Genomic DNA, 19,587 nt, shown 5'->3' on the forward strand with positions numbered 1-19,587 from the left:
TACTGATGCTTCTGATCCCAACGCACCATTGAATCTAAATGACTTTGCGGGTGTGTGTGTGTGTGTACATGGATGATTGCATATTTGTGAGATGCCTGTGTGTGTGTGTAGATGAATCAATAATGCTTTCTGATATGATGCTGTGTGTTTGAATGTAGCGCTCATGGCTTTTTGCCTTTGTGAGTTTATACTGCTGTGGCGTACTGCGCTGAAAGGGAGGACAATAAGCTTATCGCCCCAACTGATCTTTCCTGTTCCCATAATCCACTTTGTCCTTCTTCCTTGCTCTGATCTCACTCCTTTGCCAAGAGTGAGTAACCTTGGTGCTGCTGTGTAACTGCCTGTCAAAGAGCCTCGGTCTTTGTAAAAAAAAAGAAAGAAAATGGGTTTATCCCTATGACTCAATGTTTCCATCTCCCTTTTGATAGCCTCTCAGGTTTAAAACAATGACATTCATCTAGAAAAAATATTTCATGTCTTTAAGTTCTATTTAACCTTGTTTATCTTTGCTGTTGGTTTTGAATCATTTGTATTTATCATTTTTTGTTCTATTGGCCTTTCTCATTCCTTTCTTCTTCAGATTTATTTCTAATCCAGGTACTTTATTTCAAATCTTGTGTTTTTCATATGGGATGGCAACTGATAATTACTTTTATTCTCTGATCTTTTTTTTACAGAATCAATGAGCAGTTTCTTTTTTAAAAGGCCAGTAATAATAAGTATAGAGAAAGGGCTTTGACCATTTGCCATATCCACCAGGTGACATATTCAATTTGCTTGTTTTACCTGACTAAAATATTCAGTGTATCCTAAAAAAAAACATCAAATCCTCAGAGTTCTAATAAGCCAGGAAATTAAATCGAGACGTTTTTCTGCTCTTAATATTCAAAAGAGATCGGCCAAAAGTACTCGGAGATGAATTCCTTTTTAATAAGGTGTCTGTGAGCCTCTCCGCTCACACAGGGTTCAAATATGGACGGAAAGAGCAGGTTCGTGTAACACAGGCGTTTATTAGCTCCAAACAAAAGTATCCACGGGTCTCCAACGTTGCCCGTGTGGCAACCTTCACAGGTCCTTTTGCCACCTTCCAGGATCCCGCCTACTGCAAAACAGATACCCCCACCGCCCGACTCAGGCCGGGACCCCGAGGTACTCCTTTTCCACCGTACTGTAGTTCACCTCCCTCTGGGTGAGCTTACGGCTAATGTACAGTACGGGGCGGTCGACCCCCTCTACTTGCTGGGACAAAACGGCCCCCACCCCACTGTTCGAGGCGTCGGTCTGCAACACAAAAGGGAGAGAGAAGTCAGGAGAATACAGAAGCAGCTTACCACAGAGGGCTTTTTTAACCCTCTCAAACGCCAGCTGACACCGCTCCGTCCACTGAACCGGATCTGAAGCACCCTTTCGGGTCAGGTCGGTCAGGGGACTGGTCAGCTCCGAAAAGGACGGGATGAACCGCCTGTAGTAGCCGGCCAGCCCCATGAACCTCCTGACCTCTTTTTTCGTCTTGGGCGCCAGACAAGCTGAAATGGCGGTAGCTCAACTTTATCTGCGTTCGCCATTTCGATAGTTCCTCAAATTACTGACTACATTTGAACGCATCCCTGTGACCAGCTCTCATAGTATGCCTCTCGTCCAATGAAATGACTTGCTCGCTCTATGATATATACCTGAGATTACTTCCAGAAAGTTGTTCATGTTCTCAATTTTTTACGTTTAACGCTATATTCGTTCGGTACACACGTGTACTGAACCGAAGGGCCCGTACCGAATAATTTCAGTACGGGTACCGTTACACCCCTAATTGATTGATATGATTGCGATTTAAATCAGCATATACTTCTGTCAGGGGATGCCACCCCTCAAAATCTCCTGCCACCCTCTTGCCACCCCATGAATATTTGTCTAGATCCGCCCCTGACTGGACCCAATTCGCCGTCGAAGATGGCAGGTCGGCGATTAACTGCTCCAGCGCCACCTGCCCGACGACTTCCTCAGCGGAGCGCACCCCCGGCTGGAGCCAGCGGCTCGCTGCATCCAGGAGCCGCTGCGCGTAGGAGAAGGGCCGGTCAGCGTCCTCGAAGGGGAGGGCCCGGAACCGGCGGCGATGTCCCTCTGGCATGCTGCAAAGCTGGTCCAGTATGGCCTTCCTCTAATGCCGGTACACATGCCGAGAGGCTGCTGGCAGGCTGTGGGCGGCTAGCTGCGCACCCCCAGATAGCAGAGGCAATAGCCGCGCTGCCCACTCCTCCTCCGGCCACCCGCACGCCGCCGCTGTGCCCTCAAAGATGTCCAGGTATGCCTCCGGATCAGGGTCGGCGTCATGGGGGGTCATTCGCGGGCCATGCCCCCCCCAAATTAGTCACTGTGCCCCCCCCAACGCAGGGTGGGCAAGCCTTATTGCCACTTTGCCGTTTTTTTTTTTTTTAATCATATAAGTTAAAACGTTTCCACCAAAAGTTTTTTGTGTGAATACATCAGAAATAAAGAATACACATTTGTATTCTTTATTTATTCTTTATATGAAATACAGCCTGAGGTGTGCTCACTGCTGCTCTCTGATTGGTGTGTTGCTTGACCAATGACCCCGACTTTTGTTTTGTTATCATTACGTGGCTGTGTGTTTAGATGAAAGCCCAGTGGCGATCTGTCCATCTGTTATACTGATTATACAGTAAAGCCATCGGAAATAATATGATATACAGTACAGTACAAGTACATGGGTCTCTGTGTTTCATTCAAGCTCGGCTCTCTGTGTGTGGCACGAGCGCATTTTGTCAGTGCGCGAGCGGTAACGTGGAATATTGTTGTTAGCATCTGGTTAGCTAGCTATGCTAACGGATATAAAGAGCTGTTTCTACACCAAGGTGGAGGAGAGTCCTCTCCTGTCAGACTGAGAGGATCTTATAACGTCAGCTCAGTGAGGTAAAGGACTCTCAGTGTTTAGATAGTTCACTTTAGTGTAAGTTAGTGGGTCTCAAACCGTTTGGTGACCATTTATGTAAACAAGTATCTGCGAGGAATAGGCTACCTTTATATGATCATTATAGTTATTAAAGAATAAGAGAATAAATGAAAAACGGGTATGAAATACTATAGGACAATAACACAAGAATACCATTTAAAAGGGGAGTGATTAGTAAAATATCCATAAAGAAAAAGTAAATCTGTTTACAGTTCTGTTTCATATGGATGTTGAGAGATGTATCCATAGATCTTTTCATTTTGCTCTCAAAGTGCACCAGATTGATGCTTTTAACTTCAATATTTTAAAAATAATCTTCCCGGGGGAGCATGCCCCCAGACCCTCCTAGAGGAGGTTAGGTCCACCCCCCACCTAAAACATGTTCACATGGATAGGATACTAAATACATTTGCACACTTTTCATATGGTGGCCTATGTCCATATGTTTCTGTTTTGGTGATCGTGCCACAACCGTGCATGTATGCACAAGTCATAGGTGCGCTATACAATAGCACTACACCCCTGCAATGTGTGTGAAAGATAATAAACTTTACAGCATGTTTTTTTTAATTGAAGTTGCGTTGGTGTTTGTGTGTTGGTTGTTGACGGCAGTGTGTGCCCCCCCTTGGTAAATGATTGCCCCCCCATTTGATTTGTTCTAGAGCCGACCCTGCTCCGGATCATCCTCTGCCGTCAATTTCTGGAGGGCAATTGACGGCGGTCGGGCCGGGTTGGTAGCGGGATCGGCCTCCCCAGCGGTCGGACGCTGCAGCAGCTCCCGTAGGAGAGCCCGGTCCTCGCGCTGGCTCGAGGCAATCCCGAGCAGAGCCTCGCTCTGCTGTTGCTGTAATGCTGTGGTGGTCTCCTGCATGTGAGCGAGACGTTGGAGGGCCTGCCCCAGCGGGGTTTCTCCTTCCGCCATGATGTCCCTGTTCAGGTGCCACTGTGAGCCTCTCCGCTCACACAGGGTTGGTTCAAATATGGACGGAAAGAGCAGGTTCGTGTAACACAGGCGTTTATTAGCTCCAAACAAAAGTATCCACGGGTCTCCAACGTTGCCCGTGTGGCAACCTTCACAGGTCCTTTTGCCACCTTCCAGGATCCCACCTACTGCAAAACAGACCAGAACCAGGTTACGACATGCTTTTATTCCGGCACTGATTACCGGATTCCGATCAGCTGTCTGGCCTCCGGCCGAGCCACTCCCTTCACTCCAGCAGCCGGCGCCCTAACCACACCCCGCTGCCACAGTGTCATTTTCATTACCGGAGTGATCGACCTTCTTCTAATTTGCGATACAATTCCTGACAAAAATAATGGAAAAACAGAAATCATGATTGTAATAACTTGAATAAAAAAAAACCCCACTGACACATTTAACAAACTAAGCAAAAAAAAAATCTCATCTTAAGCCTGAAGATCAAATGACTTTTGTTGAGGACATTTTTGTGCAGTGTATTGAAGGCTGTGTCCTTGACGTGCCCTTGAGTTTAACAATGATGAGGTAGATTTATGTGTGCCTCTCAGGCACATGGCCGAGGCTATCATGTCATAAATTAGCGGCCGGTCACAGAAAAGAGATGATGTGGAGATAGAGTAAAAGAGGGAGGGGGGGTAGGGAGCTTTGTGTACACATGCTGCTGGTTTATCATAATTACGTCTTTATCCACCTGCTCCGGTTGTCCTGCCATTTTGTCGCTCCCCCGCTTGTTTATCAATCATCCTCATATTCTCTTTATCGTCTTTCCCTTCATCTCTTCTTTTCTCCTTCCCGCCTTCCCCCCTCTCCGACCTCTCCTCTCCTCTGTGCGCTGTGTTTGAAGGTGTCTTTGTCCAGAGATAAAACTGTAGCATTGACCCATCTCACCTTAGAGGCTCTTTATTGGCTTTGTCAGCATTATAAAGGCTGCTGGAAAAAAGATGAACGGGCTGAAAAAGGAAGAAGAGATGAAAAGGAAAAAAACAGGGTGGAAAGAAAATATAAAGAGGTGAAGGGCGGGACAAGTCGGCGTATTGGTATGCGATTGCATCAGCGTGCGTTGACATGAGTGTGTATACGTGTGTGTGGAAGATTTAGGGAGATGGAGCAACAGCAGCAGGGGATTGATGTGGCGTGCCGCCCAGAGTTCCCGTTCGAATATTTTTTCTCTGGTCAACATGTCCGTTAAAGTTTAAATCTTCCGGACAAAATGAGAAAAGTGCCGGTCAAAGGTCTTCTTTGTTATTTATTGTGCTTTAAAACAAATTGATATGATTCGATATTAAACAAACTAATTATAGTAGATTAACTACATTATTCAAAAGTGTACAGTGTAGTGCCGAGAGACGGGAGTCGGAGGCGCGGTATCAAAGTTACAAGCTCTACTTTTATTTAGCATCTGAACACACATGTAAACAACTTCATGCCCGGGAAGCGAAGACCGGCGGAACAGGAAGTCCGGCTCACTCAAATGTCCGTGCGGAACAATACCCCAACCCATAGATCCGTGGGTGAATAATGTCAATCACCACACAAGCCCCCCCAGTATTCACCCATAGTCAAAATCCTCGTGCCTGGGAGGAAGTACCACCCGACCCCGGCGCGTACGGACCACAGGGGCCAAGGGCGGGGCCGAGGAGGGCGGGGCCGCAGGCGAGGGCAGGGGCGCCAACGAGGGCATCCCCACAGGGGGCGGGCCATGGGAGGGCGGCCCCGACGTGGGGGCAGAGCCAACTCCAACGGCCTGGAAATGTCCACGTGAGCAGGCTTAATCCGATCAACGGACACAGTCTCAGGCCTGCCACCAACGTCCACCACCAGGCTCTTGTCCCCGTGACGTATGACCCTGAACGGACCGTCGTAAGGGGGCCGCGGTGGGCGTCGTGGCAAATAAAAACGAAATCTGCCAACCGTAATCCAGGGGACACCCGGAAAGCTGGGTTGCTGTGCTGCGACGTGGGGACGGGCGTGAATGTCCCGGCGGTCTCCAGCAGGGAGGAGCGCTGCCCGGCTGCAGACCAGGGCACAGTGGCGGTGGGAATGAATTCCCCAGGGACCCGTAGCGTCTGACCATAGACGAGCTCCACCGACGAGGACTGCAGGTCTTCTTTGGGGGCACACCTGAGGCCGAGCATAACCCATGGGAGCTTATCCACCCAGTTGCCGTCTATCAAGCCGGCACGCAGTGACGCCTTCATGGACCGGTGAAACCGCTCACACAATCCGTTAGCCTGGGGGTGATATGCAGTGGTGCGGTGCAGCTTGACCCCCAAACCCACAGCAACAGCGTTCCACAGCTCCGAGGTGAACTGAGAACCGCGGTCAGAGGAGAGGTCAGACGGGGTCCCGAATCGCGCCACCCACGTGCCGATGAAAGCGCGGGCGACGTCGGAAGCTGATGTCGAGGCGAGGGGAACGGCCTCGGGCCAGCGGGTCGTCCTGTCCAACATCGTAAACAGGTAAGTGAAACCGTGAGAGGGGGGAAGCGGACCTACGAGGTCGACATTGACATGGTCAAACCTCCTCTCAGGAACCGCAAAAAGTTCAAAAGGGGCCCTAGTATGGCGGTGGACTTTGGCCCGTTGACAGGCCACGCACGAGTCGACCCAGGACCTCACGTCCTTCTTAAGCCCCTGCCACACGAACTTCTGTGACAACAACTTCACGGACGGCTTCCTACCGGGGTGGGAAAGATTGTGAACCGCCTCAAAAACGGGTCAACGCCAGTCCGCAGGGACCAGCGGTTGAGGCTGGCCCGTGGAGACGTCACACCACAGCTTTGCGCCAGAGTCATCGACCGTGACCTCCTCCAGGCGTAATCCCGTGACCGAGGCCTTGAGGGTCTGGACCCCGTGGTCAGAGGCCTGGTCAGCGCCCATGCGGAGGTAATCGAGGCCCAGCTGCACAGCTCCGATGACCGCTCTGGAGAGGCAGTCCGCGACCACGTTAGCCTTGCCAGCGATGTGTCGTATGTCCGTGGTGTACTCAGAGATGTACGAAAGCTGGCGTTGCTGTCGGGCGGACCACGGCTCGGCCACCTGGACATGCAGAAGGTCAGTGGCTTGTGATCCACGAACGCCGCAAACTCCCGGCCTTCCAGCAGGAAACGGAAGTGGCGAACCGCCAAATAGAGACCAAGGAGTTCTCTGTCGAAAGCGCTGTACTTGCGCTCCCTGGGAGTCAACTGGCGACTGAAAAAGGCGAGCGGTTGCCAGGCGCCGTCGACCCATTGTTCATGCATCGCGCCCACTGCGTAGTCAGACGCGTTGGTAGTGATAGCGATGGGGGCCCTGTGTGATGGGTGAGCCAACATGGCGGCTTCGCTCAGGGCGGCTTTGGTGGCGTTGAAAGCGACCTCGCTTTCAGCCGTCCAGTCTATGGCCTGGCCGGGGGATTTGTCCCTGAGGGCCTCGTACAGCGGGCGCATGGTGTGGGCCGCCCGGCGGATGAACCGGTGATAAAACGTCACCATCCCGAGGAACTCTCGGAGCGCCCGAGCTGTAGGCGGTCGTGGAAAGGCAGACACGGCTTCCACTTTCGACGGGAGGGGGGCGGCCCCGTCCTTGCTGATGAGGTGCCCGAGGAAATGGATGGAGGACAACCCGAACTGACACTTCGCCGGGTTGATAATCAGGCCGTGTTGGTTGAGCCTCGCGAAAAGGACCCGGAGATGTGCCTGGTGCTCTTCGGAGGAGGAGCTGGTGACCAGGATGTCGTCTAAATAGACGAAGATGAATGGCATGTCTCTGAGCGCTGAATCCATCAGCCGCTGAAAGGACTGAGCTGCGTTCTTAAGTCCAAACGGGATACGCAGGAACTCGAAAAGCCCAAACGGCGTAATTACCGCAGTTTTGGGGACGTCCGAGGGGTGCACCGGAACCTGGTGGTAGCCCCGCACCAGATCCACCTTGGAGAAAACCAGCTTGCCCGCCAGGTGTGCAGAGAAGTCCTGGATGTGAGGGACCGGGTAGCGGTCTGGCGTAGTGGCGTCGTTAAGGCGGCGGTAGTCACCACACGGCTGATTTAGGGACCATGTGAAGCGGCGAAGCCCAAGGGCTGTCTGAGCGGCGGATGATGCCCAGACGCTCCATGTTGACGAACTCTGACTTGGCGACTGCCAGCATGTCAGGGTTGAGCCGCCGGGCCCTAGCGTAGACAGGGGGGCCTTCAGTGTCAATGTGGTGCTCTACCCCATGTTTGGTAGTGGCAGCGGAAAAGGTGGGCTGCGTCAAGTCGGGAAACTCACTGAGAAGGTGCTGGAACTTGTCGCCCTGTGAGAGTGAGCTGGAGAGCCCGCTGAATGACGCCTCGCCGCGGGTACACATGAACGAGGCAAACGTCAGTGCGTCCACCAGGCGGCTGTTCTTGACGTCCACCAGCAGTCCGTGAGCGCACAGGAAGTCTGCGCCGAGGAGAGCGAAGGAGATGTCAGCCGTGACGAAATCCCACTTAAACCGCTGACCCTCGAAGCACAGGTCCACTGTCTTTGTGCCATAGGTGCGAATAGGGGTGTCGTTAGCGGACGTTAAAGGTGGGCCGTGGCCTCCACCGGCAGCGTCCTCCACGGTAGCCGGCAGGACGCTCCGCTGGGCTCCTGTGTCACAAAGGAGTCTGCGACCAGAGAGGGTGTCCCTGATGAACAGGAGCCGGTTGGATGTACCCACGCTTGCGGCCACTACCGAGCGCAGGCCTTGGCGTTTCCCGTTACCTTGTAGGTGCAGGGAGGACGGCACATCTTCGCTTTCGCCCCATAGCGTGCATGGTAATAGCACAGGCCAGGGCTGGAGTTGCTGACGTCGGCCCCGGAGCTTCTGCTAGGTGGCATGCCTGTACCAGGGAAGGTGCTGCTGCGTGTCGGGGCCAGCACCTCCGGGGCAAAACGCTGGGTTGCCAGGAAGAACCGGTCAAAGCGCGGGGCTCAGTAATAGCCGTGTTAGCGAGCGCTGTCTGTACATGCGGCGGCATGTGCCGAAGAAACAGTTCTATGAACAAAAAATGAGGTTCTTCCGTACCCAGCAGGCTGAGCATCATCTCCATGTGGTCAGAAGGCTTGATGTCCCCCAGGCTATGAATAGCGAGCAGGCGTCGGGCCCGTTCCGACCTTGACAGCTCGAAAGTTTTTAGCAGGAAAGCCTTGAACGCTGCATATTTATCCTGGGCAGGAGGAGATGTAATAAAGCCCACCGTCCGGGTCGCAGTGGAGCTCCCCAGCGCCGAAACGACGTGAAAATAGCGTGCTGCGTCGTCAGTCACTCCGCGGAGGGCGAACTGAGCCTCCGCCTGACCGAACCATGCAGCTGCAGATGTCTCCCAAAACTCCGGCAGTTTGAAAAAAACGGCGTTACTTGCCATGCTCGGTTCAGTCTCGGATCCTTCAACAAGACTTATGTTGGGGTCACCAATGTAGTGCCGAGAGACGGGAGTCGGAGGCGGGGTATCAAAGTTACAAGCTCTACTTTTATTTAGCATCTGAACACACATGTAAACAACTTCATGCCCGGGAAGCGAAGACCGGCGGAAACAGGAAGTCCGGCTCACTCAAATGTCCGTGCGGAACAATACCCCAACCCATAGATCCGTGGGTGAATAATGTCAATCACCACAACAGTAATTTACAATAACACGGGAATAATAAACGGAGCGCTCTCCCTCTCCTGACAGCCCGTCAGTAGCCTATCATGCAGCTCGCGGATCCAGTAATGAGTGACCCGACAGTAAAACTAAACATATCTATAACTAGTTACGGTAGTTTGAGAAGTCATTAAAATAGCTATGTGTGATATTCTAACCTGAAGTGTGTGTTTTGTCCGCTCACCGCTGATCATGCATGAGCAGCGTGTCGACTCGTCAGCAGCAGCTGATCTCTCTCTCCCGTCAGATTAGACTCGCGTTTATGTCCATATCGATCAGATCCAGCTAGTTCTAGCTAATGATATGACTACCTTCTTATTAAAAGACACCTAAACAATAATGTAAGTGTCGCTATGCAACTGTGTGAGGCCACAAAGTATAGCGCAGCATTATGCATTTGTTTACATGCCCACCGGAACCCCGAGGCATTACCAACAGATCAACGCACAATCAACCCATACTGGACATCTCTTTCTCCACATTACGTGTTAGACATTATAATTGACTATTCTTGTCTGTCACATACTCTTTTGTCTGTCACATACTCTTTTGTCTGTCACATAAATGGCGCAAGTTGCGCAACTGATGTGGTATTGCGCTAAACGGAAATTATTTTGAACGGACACTTTGACCGGAGAGATTTAGATTTGCCGGTCTTCAGCATATTTTACCGGTCGTAGTCCGGTAATTACCGGCTAACGGGAACTCTGGTGCCGCCGTTGTATTTGTGTTTGGGAATAGATCAAGCAAATGTAGCGTGCTTTAACACACGTTGAAGTCACAAGGGTTACATGTAATAACCAACCACGGGGAGACTAAACAACGATAAAACCTATTCAGCTCCATTCCCAACATTCAACTGGAGTATTTCTAACTTAATCCCAAATCCTCATTTTGTGATTGTTTCTGTTCATCATCCCATGTGTTTGTGCTCAGCTGAATTTAGCCATGCTCTACTTCCATTACATCTTTTTAACTCAGAATAAGGAAGTGTGTGTGTGTGTGTGTGTGTGTGTGTAGTTCCTCACTGTCAATACCGAATAGTCAATTTAAGCAAGTGATGCAGGAATGCAAATAACTTTTTCTCTCTTATGTGTTTCCATACAGACAGATGAAGATACCTGTTTTCCCTTGTTATGATTCCTGAGCATCTCTCCTTCTTTTACTCTGTCTCTTTCTCTGCCAGCTGTAAGAAATAATTATTTTCCAAACAAGCGGTCCCTTGGGTGAGGCCGTATTATCCAAAGCTGCCTTCATTAAAAATTCCCGCAGCTGCGTGGACGTCTTCGCACTGCGGTGAGGGGAAAGCAAGCGAAGTGACAAAAAAAAGCAGAGATACAAGAAATAGAAACAAGAGCATTACATGAGCTGGGACTTGGGTCCTGAATGAGACAACAACAATAACATTAGGCAAGGAGAAAAGTTGTTTATCCACTAAAGAATTGTTTAATCAGGTACAGCCGCTTGGCATATGGCATGCATGTCTCTAATGGGATCCATCAATACTTTGCGGCATTGTTGATGTCCTTTGTCTCCCGTAATCGTTCCAAATGTCCTTGTGTGCTGGCTGCAATTACACTCACACGTGCGCGCGCACACACACACACACACACACAAATTCAGCACACATGCTGCCATGCACAGCAGCACACATGCTGCCATGCACAGCAGCACTGAAACCACCTATCCTGCAGGTAGATTTATGAGTAATCCAATATGACAAGATACAATTTAAATGCCTATATACCAGCCAGGCATGCAGCTATACACACACACACACACACACACACACACACACACACACACACACACACACACACACACACACACACACACACACACACACACACACACACACACACACACACGCTCACGTCCAAAAGAGGAGCAAGCTATTTACATAATAGAGTTGGACAACGCATAGCGTAAAGGTAATGCATTCCCTTCTTATGTCAGCATAACTCCACATATAGCACGAGTCAGTGACATGGGGCAAAAGATTGGCTTGCCTGAATCGATTTGCATGGAGAATGCCTTGGGGGTTGTACCTAGTTGTACCTATGTTAGAGTGGATTTTATCGCCAACTGCCTACCTAGCATCGGTTATTTTTTTTATACAATTCAGTAGATAACCACTACTACTACTGTTATCAACAATAAGGGATACGTAATTTAAAACTCCAATCATCACTTTTCTTGCCACTTTCAGGCAGCAGAAACAACCTGAAAACAACGCTGAAAAACACAGCATTTAAAGTGGACCTATCATGTTATATTTGAATAATATATTGTAGGGCCATACAAAACATGTCTGTGAAGTTTGTTTTTCAAAATACCAAACAGATCATGCATTTTAGCCATGCCTTATTTCGCTCTATTTACTCTATTCCAGCCCTGTTTTTGCAAGGGCTGATTCTGTGGCAAATGAGCTGCAGCTGACCACGCCCCCCTGCAAAGGAGGGGGGCGAGGCATGAGCGTCATGTTACCATGCTGTTACCATGCCACGCAACCTCTCATTCCCCTGATAGGTGGAGAGTTGCCCATATAGGCAGAGCACCCCTTTTCTGACGTCAGAACAATTTCAAATCTGGATCAGTCTGTATCAGATCCGTTGCAGCCCTGTTTTTAGAGATTTGGGTATGGAGGAAAAGAGAGAGGGTTGTGTTTTCTGATACTTGGTGAGTTCCCTGACACCGGGGACACATATTCATGTATATAAAAGATGTACAAAAGTGCATTTTGCATGATAGGTCCCCTTTAAGTTTAATATTCGCTTCTCATTTTCGCTCTGTTTTTGGTCTCCACCACCTTCTGCAGGAAACATCTGACTGTAAATCCATGTTGTTTACTTGCTGGTTGTGAACTTTGTCTATTGGCCACTTGATGCTTGGTAAAACAATAAAGCTTTGTATAGCTTTTGTTAAAACAGCTGTCTATTGCATAAAAAAAATGCAGATGAAAGTAAATATACATATTCAAACAATGAGCTGAAAGATGTTGAAATGCTTCATAAAACTGACAAGAACTTTAGAGTCATACAGTATCTCTCCTTGGGTTGGTCGCTTTGGCTTGAGTTCCACGTTTTACATAAAGGCAGTCAATCATTAACATGAGAAAATATATCATGACCCTACACCCCCATGACATAATTGCTCAGTGTCTTTCAAAACTGTTACAAATCACTTGAGGGTAGTGATAAAGGACTAGGGAGGCGTGTGGTGCAGTGGGTTGTGCATTGGTGTTCGGATCAGGGGGTCACATGTTCAAACCCCACTGCAGTCAGCATGTCGTTGTGTCCCTGGACAAGACACTTCACCCCAAATTGCTGCTGTGGGGATTGTCCACAGTATTGAGTATGTAAGTCGCTTTGGATAAAAGCGTCTAACATGTGACATGTAATGTAATGATAAAACTTTATCGATAAAGATTCCAATATCACATCCTTTTATTAATCCGATTATAACCCTAAACTTGATGTCTGACATTAAAAGTAAATACAGGTTTATAGAGCCATGTTTTCAAACCTTTTTCTTTCAATGGCTGCACTTCCAAACCAAGTCAAACCCAAGTTTTCCTTAGGTCATTGTGCAGTTATCAAAGGGAACCAGTTCCCTTTTGCCTTTTTATATCACCTTTGCAGAAATCAAAGTGGCACGGATATAATTATGGTTGTTAGGTTTAGGCATTAAAACAATTCATGGTATTTATTTGTAGCGCTTTTCCAAGTGCTCAAAGCGCTTTACATTACATATGAACCTGGTTAAGGTTAGGGATCACAGTCATGTTCACCAGAAGCCTTTGTTGACTTGGACCCACAGGAAGGACGTTGTGAATCAAACCTAAACAGAGGTTGTTTTTTTGGCTTTTCTGGAATTCCTGATACTTTCACTTTTCTCTGGAGGACAGTCTCAAGATGTCTGAAGGACACTGGCATCACACAGTTGGGCCACTAAGCAGCGGCCCAGCTTTTCAGTAAAATCCATTGTACAGTATCCTCCAGACTTTGTAAGCAGATTTCAATGACAAACCCAAGGTCACACCCTGCCCTGAGATCTGACAGGGTCCAAATGTTCAGACAGGAAATGGAAAACGTCAGAAGCTCAAGGCGGGGAGATTTAGCTGAGTGTACAAAACCACTGGATCATAATCCAGATCAGCTGGGAGTTTCCAAGGACGATTATGGAGTCAGAAAATACAATATGCAACATTGAAATCCATGATAAAATCGGACATCATACTTTTATGAATGACAGCGAGAAAAAATGCTGCATGATTTTATTTCACCTCACTATTAAAAGAAAGAAAGAAATGGTGTCACTTGGCTGTCTTTCATGGAAGCAATTATTTTCTGAAAGTAGGTGTGACTTTTATTCAAATGCTGGATATTTTACTCTGGAATGAAACCTGCTTTATTTGCAAATTGTTGGCACTTTTATTCGAATATCTTCCCCCATTCCAAAAAAATACCAAACACATATGCAGACACCGTGAACTGATAGTGAACCTGAAATATTATTTGTATTATAAATAGGGGGGAGGCGGAGAAAGAACTAAAGATAAATTCTGCACCTGCGTTTTCAAGAAGGTTTTAAGAATTCAGTCTTTCAGTATTTCAGTCTTACTCGGTAAACTCTCCAAACTAACTTTCTCCGCATCTTAGAAATATATACATTTCCAAAAAGTAAACTTGGCAGCTTTGAGATATGCACAACGTTTTGGGGAGAAACTCATTGTTAAACTTATAAAGAAATAACAGAAAAAGTAATGTTTTGGAAGCTTCTATTAAAAGAGATTAAGCACATCTGAAGGCCTCCGTAGAGCTATTCAACCATATAGTAGCGTAAAAGTCAGCTTCTTCAGATTTTGAATTGTACAGAAACGATACCAAAGCTAGGTGATCTGACACATCCATCCTGGTGGCTCGTAGCTTTTAAGCATGCATCCAGGGCCGCCCCTCCCTAAGGCCAATCACGCAGGCTGCATGGGGCCCCGCCTTGCGCAGGGGCCCCCGCCCAGAGCGCCTCAGCTGCTGTGCGCAGTTCTCCGCTCAGTTCTCCGCGCACCCCCCGCGAGAGTGAGAGTGAGGTGACAAGAGGAGCACGTCTGTAACCCAACACCGTTGCAATTAATCGACATCTGACCAATCACGGCTTTGATACGGCCACTAGTGCAGGTGAAGAGATGTCGGGGAAAAGACAGTTTCAGTCCGGCGCAAAAAACAAAACATGAAGAAACTAGCGCATCACTCGAAGGTGGGTTATTGTATGAGTCAAATGTACAACTTACGAATGTTGTATAAGTCAAATTGCCAATTGCCATCTTAAAACATCAGCTGCAATTCACGACATGAAGAAGGCAGTCTCTGCAGAGCATATAGGCTAATGGAGATGCAGTTATTTCCAGTATTCTTTATTTACCATTCATTCATTATGTTATGCCTTTTATCTGCTAATATACAGGAGGAAGAGTGATACTGTCTGTCTACTTGGCTTACATAACAGTTAAAGTTTACAGCCTAAAAAACATGGAGCATTTGTTCCCCTTTTATTCATTTTTATGTCAATTTGCACATTTCATGGTGATGCTCAGCCTCTCCCCTTAACTCCTAACAGTCATCATCATGTCAACCACAACACAGAGAAACACTGTTAGAAATGTGTGTGTAGTTGTTGATACATTGCTGACAGAGGGAACTAGAATACAGATTTAAGAAATATCAGTTTTTGAGCATGTCATAAGCATGTTTTGTCTTGACTATATTACAACTATATTATAATAAAACAATATAGTATTTGTATTATTGAATTGATTATGATTATTATTATTAGTAGAAGTAGTTTATTTGCATTAATTATGTTTTTATCTTTTTGAGGCTAGTATTTGGCAGGAAATGCAAAATTCACCTGTAAACGCATACTGAGCAACATACATGCACATTTACCATTTACCTCACTGTATAAAAAAGTAACCGTTGATAATAATAATAAACAGGAATTATATTTGCAAAGTAGCCTACTTTGTTTCCAATTTTTTTTTCTTCACTCCTGTCGGTTGGGGGGGGGGCCTCATCTCACAATGTCGCTTGGGGCCCCAAGTTGGCCAGGGGCGGCCCTGCATGCATCACATATTGTGGAACAAAAGCATTCAACTCTTTAGAAATGGGCAAGAGGACCTTCAATTCCTCAATTCATATGTAAGCCATTGTTGTGATTTGAGGAGACGTGTACTGCTCTCTGCCCCTTGAAGTATACTGAAAATAACCTGACTGTCGGTTGAATACATGTAAAGGCAAAAGGTTTTTTTCGATTTTCTGAATTTCCCCTAAGGGATTTATAAAGGTGGTCTTAATCTTAAAAAGTGGGAAATAACAAATCTGCAAATGTTGTATTGCATTACGATAAAATATATTTAGTATTTTAGTTATAGTTACAAATCCTTGATAGTTCAGTGTAATGTGTGTTAAGTTGAAGCTATAATTTATATCAATTACCTTTAACCACAACAGGCCGAAGCACCCAACATTTACAAATTAAACTGAAAAATATATTTTCTTCCCAGCCTCATTCTTTTTATTTAAGTGGGACATGTGAGATTCAAACAATCTGAAGACATTTCAGTGTATAAAGAAGGTTGGATTGAGTGTCTGTTTGTGAGTGGATTTATTTCCCATTCTTCCTAGAAAGTGGTGCAGCGGGGCCACCGGGGCCTCTCCTCACCCTCCTTCTCTTCAGAGAACAGGAAGAGAGACATCCACTGCAGATGAGAAAAGTGGAAAGACAGTGAGATGAGGTAGTGTGGGTGAGGAGGGGGAGCAGGGGGAGTCAACAAAACAGGAAAAACAAGTGAGAAGGGAATATGAGAGGTAAAAAAGAAAAAGGCAGGGAGATGCTGTGAAGGAGAGGTGAGATTGAGTGAAGAGGGGAAAAGAGGAACAAGAGAGTAAATAGTGAAAGGAGGGGAGAGTGAGAGAGGTGAAGAGAGGGGGAGGAGAGGGGGGAGACAGGCAAACAGTATACAAGACAAGCTGGGAATATAGAAGGGAGGCGAGAGGCGTTTAAAGATGTGGACGAGGTGTGGATAAGCAAAAAGGAGGAGGAAGAGGAGGATGGGACGAGGGGGGAGAGAGCTAGACAGCAGACGGTGTGTGTGTGTGGGGAGGAAGAGAGTCCGACACAGAAGGGTATTGCTGCATAAGCAGTCTGTCCAGCTGTCTCGCCTCCGAAAACCGACGGAGACGAGTGATGTCAGGACTTTCCTCTCCAACATCTCTCTCTGCTCTGTTACGGCTCCATTTCTCTTTTTCTCTCTTCCTCTCCCCTCTACTGTCAGTGTTCCTCGCTCTGCCACTGCCTTTCCTTGCTCCTCTGTTTTACCCGACCCCCCCCCCCCCCCCCTCTTCTTTTGCTGTTTATTGGTTTATTCATGTTCAATGTTCAAATGTCTATGGATCAAAGCTGGAAAAACGAGCTTTGCATGCTTATGGATGTTAGCGAGTGTGTGAGTGTTTATATTACACAGAGTTTTAATGATTTGTGTCAGTTATGTTGTGTGTTTTTGACTCATTAGTACTTTGAGTACTTTTCCCAGGAATAGTTCCGATAGTTCCTGGGATTTTGCGTTTTAGCATTATTAGCATTAGCATTAGCCCAGCGCACCAACGGAGAGAGACTAAAGGCCCTGACACACCAGGCTGAAATCGGCCGTTTTCGTTAGTCGGACGACGAAGTGTGCCCTGTCGCCCAAACTCAATTTGGTGTGTCCCGCACCGTCGGCCGTGACACGCCTAATTTGGCCTTTCATGGCCGACGCACGGCCGATTCAACATGTTGAATCGGCCGTGCGTCGGCCAGGCAGTCGGACAAAGAAATCACTCTGATTGGCTGTTCAGCTAGCGAATCAGTGCATGAGAAGCGAAACGGTTGCTTGAGAATGTCTTCCACAAGCAACACTCCAATGGCTGATAGCTCCAGTACCGCACGAAACATGTTTTCGATGGACGAGAGTGAAAATGGAACGCACACGCTATTTATTGTTTGTTTATATCACGTAGTCTGTTCTTCTTCTCTGTCTTCCGGTTGTTGCCTCTTTTGAATGACAAATACACACTACCGCCGCCTGCTGGTAAGGAGAGTTATTGCCACTCACGCATGCGCAGTTCGTATGTGCTCGGCTGAAGTCTTTGCGGTGTGTTCCAGTGCGACACATGGCCAAGACGCAGGAGAACACGGCGACGCAACAGTCGGCTTCGGCGAGTTCTCTGGTGACTGCTTGGTGTGTCAGGGCCTTAACTTATGGCAACACAAAAGAAAACATGGGAGCGGTGGAGTGATGAGGAGGTGTCTGCGCTTCTGGCGATTTACTCGGAAGGTCCCGAGGGACATCCAGCTGGGGACTTATTCCGGTGTGAAAGCGATTTACTAGATAGTTCCAGGAAATAAAAGTTCCAGGAACTATTCCTGGGAAAAAGTACTTGGTGTGAAAATGCCTATTGTGTCTACAAGTTCTCAAATTCTAATTCCACGGAATATATTGTGTGTCACAGGTCTGAGAGTAAAGTGAGACATTTGCATATGCATTTAGGGGTTCCTGTGGTGTGGTATAGTGGAGGGACTAATGGGAAGAAGCAGTTGACCTGACAGGCATGTGTTGCACCCTGCAGAGACATTAAATTGGTTCTGGGGTGGGAGACGATACTGATTTCACATTGAGCCTGTCTTTAAAGAGCAGCAGCGAGTAATGCAGGGAGAGAGGAGGAACAGAGCTGCTAGGAAATGCCTAAAAATTATGCATATAAAGTGTATACCTCATTCTAAATATGTCTATACATGTCTGGAGTTTGGTTTGTTAACAGCGTGTGTGTTCCGAGCTGAATAAGGGCATCAAATGATGGCAATATGCCCCCCCTAGCAGAAACGCTGTATATGACCCTTCTTTCTTTTCCTGGAGCTCTTTGCTTTGTTCCTCCTGCTTCAACATTGCAGTGTCCGCATTAGATAACAAATGAGGCTTACTTTTTCAGACAGTCCCATTGTCTTATGATAGAATACAAACAGTTTTCAGGTCTCTACTTGCACACCCTAATATTCTAAACAGCCTCATGACAGGCTTTGCAGTGCTACGACATCATCAGGGTAATTCGTACCCTGTGGGGAATACATCATAAGAAAGCAAAGTTGAGTTAATGCATACACATAAACACAAAACACTGATACAGAGGCCATTAACAAAAAACAATGTTTTATTATTTGTAATCCTCTATATCAGCGGTTCCCAACCTGTGAGCCGCAGCCCCCTAGTGGTCCGCGAAGGCATTGCAAGTGGGCCGCCAAATATATATATATTTATTTTTATTTTATTTTGTACAGGCTAAAGACACAAACATTGACATAACATTAACATATAGGAGATGACATTCCCATCTCAGACAAAAACAAAACAAAAACAGAAGAAATAAAGATACAGTCAGTAGGATCACGTCAACATTTCACAAACAGAAATAGGTTGACAACCAAAAACCACCAAAAACACAACATGGCAAGCATATTTATTGTTCCTTTAATCCCACTCTTCGTTAGAGCTCATTATTTCCCATGTCATGGCGTGTTGAGCCACCCTTTGATTTTTTGTGGCAATCATTTTTTCCAAAATAAATTGTATTTTTAATCTACTCTTCAAACACCTTCAATTAAGATTACTCCTTGATTGACTTTTAAAAATATGTATTCTAGCCAGAAGAGTAGTTGTATTTATTAACTGTGTGCGGTCTACATCTAAAAGCCCAAATAAAATATTAAAGGGTGTAAATGTAAATCCAATATTTGCCGCCAAATAATTTGCAAAACATTATGATTTGTGTGGAAACATTTTCATTATGAAAATGTTTTTTTTAAAAAGCTCTTTTCCTTTCTCTTTATTGATCCTCCTTAGCAACGGTCATTACAGTCCTTGACAGCGGTCTGTTCTACTGGATTAACACCGTGTCACATGTTCTGAATTGAACAATCAGAA

The sequence above is a fragment of the Gymnodraco acuticeps genome, unplaced genomic scaffold (genome assembly GCF_902827175.1).
Source record: "Gymnodraco acuticeps unplaced genomic scaffold, fGymAcu1.1, whole genome shotgun sequence".
Classification (NCBI taxonomy): Eukaryota; Metazoa; Chordata; class Actinopteri; order Perciformes; family Bathydraconidae; genus Gymnodraco; species Gymnodraco acuticeps.